Genomic DNA, 5,000 nt, shown 5'->3' with positions numbered 1-5,000 from the left:
CCTAAGGCTATCAACTCCAAAGAATGCCCTATACGTAATGTTGCTCGAGGGGTCGAGACGAACCTTGGGACTAAAGGAGTTCTCCAACACCATCCAGGGGCTAGGTGCTTACTTACCCTTGGATGGGAGGGCAAGACAAGGAGAATTTGGGAGCAAGCCATCCATGCCAAGAAAGAGGAAGATGCAAACAAGAGACGGAGACAACCAGACGACGTTGTAAGAGGCTCAAGTTATGTGACTACAACAAGAACCCCAATAAGCGTTACTCCTTGCCAGAGGGAGGCTAATTTGGATGTTGATCCAATCATCCAGAGACACAAACTATCTCCTTACGTGGAGTATTTAGTCAAGTGGAAGGGGTGACCAGGGAGCGAGACGAGGTGGGAGACAACTGGCATGCTGAGACGACTCGTGAATAAAAGTACCACAAGGAGGTCACGATGAGGGCGTCGCTGATTTTGGTGGGGAGAGTGTCACGACCTACCCAACATAGGCCCACGGGCCTAGCTCACCAAGCCCATGGACTTAGGCCATTGGGCTAAGTAAGGTCCAAGTTCTAGTGTTTTCTACAAAGGTGTAGTAACAATAGACATCTTATTGTAGATATTTGTAGAAGATATTCACAGGAGATATTCTGGGAAAGATTTCTAGAGCTCCGCTAAGGAGGTGGGAAGCTTCTAGTTTCCTCCCCAACCGTTGGATGGAGGACATTTGTAAATATCTTACCCATCCATTATAACTTGGGGTAGGTGTTGGCTCATTTGGCGAAGGCACTCACCAAGGAACATCCAAGAGTGTTCAACCAAGCAAGTGAGTTCTCAAGCCTTGTACTCAAGAGTTCTCTAGTGCTATACAAGTTTATTCTTCTCAAACTCACTCTTGTGTTCACTTCTTCTCTTCCCTAGTCCCTTAAGGAGGGTGGTTAGGCTGACTTAGCGCTAGTGGAAGTGCAAAGTGCCAGCGCGGTCGCTTAGAAAGGTCTAAAGCAGTGACAACGTGCTCTTGAATGGCCAAAGTGTGTGCCTACGCGTGCCCCCAAGTGTTGACTACGTGTGCCCACGTGTACACAGTGAATGGCCGCATAACACCCCAAGTGTTGACTACATGTGCACAATGAATGACCCAAGTGTTGCCTAACTGTGCCCATGATTGCCCACAACTGTTGCCTAAGTGTGCACCCAAGTGTGCCTATGCATGCTCTTGAATGCCCCAAGTGTCGCCTTAAATGTGCTTATACGTGCCCGCAAGTGTTGAATAAGTGTGTCTATGCGTGCACCCAAGTGTAGCCCAAGTGTCACCTAATTGTGCTCTTGATTGCCGCAAGTGTGCACATATACGTGCCCATGACAATGCCTACACGTGCCCCCCTAAGGGTGCCTAAGTGCATATGAAGGCAGTGCATAAGGCGGCAGTGCCACACGCAGGGCCGCACAATGTGCGTGCAAGGTGGCAGGCATGGCTACACTACCACGCGGAAGGCAGCTAGCATGGACGCACAAGGTGTAGGCATCGCTGCAGGCAAGGTTGCACTAGCACATGCAAGGCTGCTGGAGTCGAGGCAGGCTGCCTCGCACATGGCTGTGGGCGTGGCTGTAATACCGCACACATGGTTGCACGCAACCTTGGGCACGGTTGAGGGTAAGGCTCCACTATCGCGAGCTGGGGTGCAAGCCACCGCGCGCACATGGCTGGGGCTAGGGTGCACACCACGCGTAAGGTGGCAGGCAACAACGCACATTGCTGTGGGAAAGGGTGCTCAACGGCATGCAAGGTGGTAGGCACGGCCGCACATGGCTGCGGGCAATGGTGCAGGCAGCGCGCGTTGGGCAGCTGCCCGTGCCGCACTTCCACGTACATGGCTGCGACCACGGCTGCACAACCCCGCACATGGTTTTGCGTGTGGCTGCACATGCCGCGCGAAAGTTTACAGGCATGGCGCACATGACAAGCAGATGGCTGCACAGCCGTGCCCAAGGTTACGTTCCATACAACACATGTCGCGCGTTTGGCTGCACTAACGGGCGCAAGGTTGCTGGCATGGCCATACATGTCGTGCCCCTAGCTGCCCTACCACTCGCAAGGTTGCGTACGTAACTTCACACCGCCCCCCAGGTTGCATGTATGGCTACATGTGCCACGCCCATCGCTGCCTCGTCGCGCACTTGGTTTCGGGATTTACCGGAAGTGCAACGCACGAGGTTACAGGCACGGCTGCACCGTCGCGTGCAAGGTTGCATTGCGTGGTCAAAGATGCATTGCCCATGGCTGCACTATCGCGTGCAAATTCTCTGACATGGCCTCCCATGTGTTGATCATGATGGCTGGCATGGCCGCACATGGCACGGGCATTTCAGCACATGGCACGCGCAAGGTTGCATGCATTGCTGCATCTTCGTGCCCACGTCTGTAGTCCACCATGCACATAGCCGCACGCACGTGGCTCACAGATGGGTGCTGCCGTGGTCCCCATGGCCCAAGCAATAGAGGCTCCTTTACGGCCTTCGGCTGCACACGCCAAGGCCATGCACGAACAACATAGTTTGGGTCTTTAAATCATGTTTTGTAAAACATCCCTTTGGGTTAGAAAAGCCTTGAAATTGGCTATTTGGCACCCAAAGTACAATCATTTTCACTTAGACCCCGCATTTCCATTTTTTTGGGTATTTTTCATAATGTTTCAATCATAAAATATTAAAAAATATCAAAATATGTTGGAATGGTCCAATATTTTTTCATAACATTCTATCAATCTTTGGAAGACATCCAAATTTTAGTTTTTAGAAAAATACATTAAAATGGATTTTTCATAGTTTTTTGAATTTAATATATTTTTTAATATTAAAAAATTAATAAAAAATAAATATTTATCCGAAAACTATGATTTTTATATGAAAATAATCTTTGGATTTTTCCTTAATTTCATACCAAGTTTCATTTGATTTGGATATTTGAAGCTCAAAAAATAGACCGGTACATTTTTTGAGGGGTCCATGTCTCCTTCTGGAAAGGGGCAAAGAGCATAAGAGCTACCTTGAGGGAGGGGGGTGCCACATGGGGCCGCATAGAGAGGCAGCAGAAAATGAGAGGGCATGGTAGGCAAACCCAAAAGGCCCAAGGCATGGTAAAAAAAGTGAAATGGCACGTGGGTTTCGATGAGTTGGCCCTTGGTGTGCGCCGAGGCCTGCCACTGCGTGCGGCTGGACGCGCATGGCTGCTTGCCTTCCATGCCATGTGGCCGCAACTATTGTAATGTGTGCCAGACGCGACACAGCATGCCCAACGAAGGTGGACATGCTTGCGAATGGTCAGCCTTTCTGTCATACAACGCCGCCCCCTTTCGTCGCACAGCGTTGCCTACCTTCGTGGGCTGCTGGGCACACATGGATGGCTACCATGGGCTGCCATGCCCCCACTTCTGATGCCACATGTGCCTGTCGACGCACAGCATTTCCAAGGAAGGTGTGGTTTGTGAAAACATATACATGGCGCATCCGTCCCGACAGTCATCCCCTCTGCCGCCCACAGTTGCTTACCATTATGTGCTACTGGGCGCGCATGGCTGCCTGCCTTGCGCTGCAGTGCTTCTACAGCTTCCGCCACATGCGTCAGTCGCCGTACAGCATGCCCAAGAGTGGCATCCATGCCTCGACAGTTGTTTCCCTCGTGGTGCTGCTTTGCCCTCGTGGTTGCTTAATAAATACCATTATGCCTCGACAGCTATTGCATCCTGTGCTCGTAGCTACAAAGAAAGCCCAACAAAGGCTTGGCATGTATGTGAAAACAAGTACATGGCTCGTCTATCTGGATGGTTAGCCCCTTTGCTGCACAGCACTGCCTGCAACCGTGTGCTGCTGGGTCCCCATGGCTCCCTACCTATCACTGCCATGCCCCCACAGTTGCTGACACAAGTGTCCGTAGCAGCACAGCAGTTTCCAGAGAGGCATGGCTTTTGAAAACAAGGAAATGGCCAATGCATCCCGATGTTTAGCCCCTCTTCTGCACACCACTGCCTGTCACCTTGGCCTGTTGGGTGCACAAGGGTTCATGCCTTGTGCTGTCGTGCCCCCACAGCTACTGCCAGATGTGCCCGCAGCCGCATGGCATGCCCAAGGTAGGCTTGGCATGTGAAAATCACCATCAAGGCACGTTGGTTCTGATGATTGCCTTTGATGTGCGCTGTGGCCTGCCATGGAGTGCTGCTAGGTGTGCATGGCTCCCTGCATAGCTGCTGCCACATACGCCGGTAGCCACACAACATTCCCAAGAGTTGTATGGCATGTGAAGGATAGCAACATGGCCTGATGGTCCGGATGATTAGCCCCTTGTTTTGCACCTTGGCTGGCCAATGCATGCGGGTGGGTTTGCATGGCTGCCTGCACACTGTAGTTACACCTCATCGCAGCCTACTGCCACTTTTGCTAGTTTTGTACAGCATGCCCAAGGGAGTCATGGAATGTGAAAAACGTGGATTGACGCGTTGGCCCCATTGATTAATCCCATCTAGGCACTATGGTAGTTTAACGTGCTTTGCTTCTTGCCATGTGCAGTTGTGCTAGTGCCACTTTTTACGAGCATGGTCGTAGTCACGCATTTCCACCCCTCTTTGCTCTATGGCTTGTCGTCATATGTAGGTCATGGTGCAAGGGGTGGGGTATTGTCTACATTAGACGGAATCATTGGTCAAGTCAATGTGCACAATAAATATTTTGTTGGTCCCTCCCCTCCATCCCATTGTTTTTTGATTTTTTAAATTGCACTATCGTGGGTTTGTTGCTTGCAAGGGTTTTTTCATGGTCGGTTTTGTGGCCTATGCTATTTGGAGAAGTGCATTTCTAAGTCGTGCCTAGGTGTGGAGGTGCTTGCATGCCTTTTTGCGTCCAGTGTTATAATACGACATTAACGTGGGTCTCTGGAGAACATTGGTTGCAAGCTTACAGGTGGTGGTAGATCATGAGTCCCTCCCCGCTCCTTGCTTTTCAAAAAATTCTCCATTCTCGTGG

Source organism: Macadamia integrifolia, chromosome 9, assembly GCF_013358625.1.
Source record: "Macadamia integrifolia cultivar HAES 741 chromosome 9, SCU_Mint_v3, whole genome shotgun sequence".
NCBI lineage: Eukaryota > Viridiplantae > Streptophyta > Magnoliopsida > Proteales > Proteaceae > Macadamia > Macadamia integrifolia.
Note: the sequence above shows the minus strand (reverse complement) of the source record.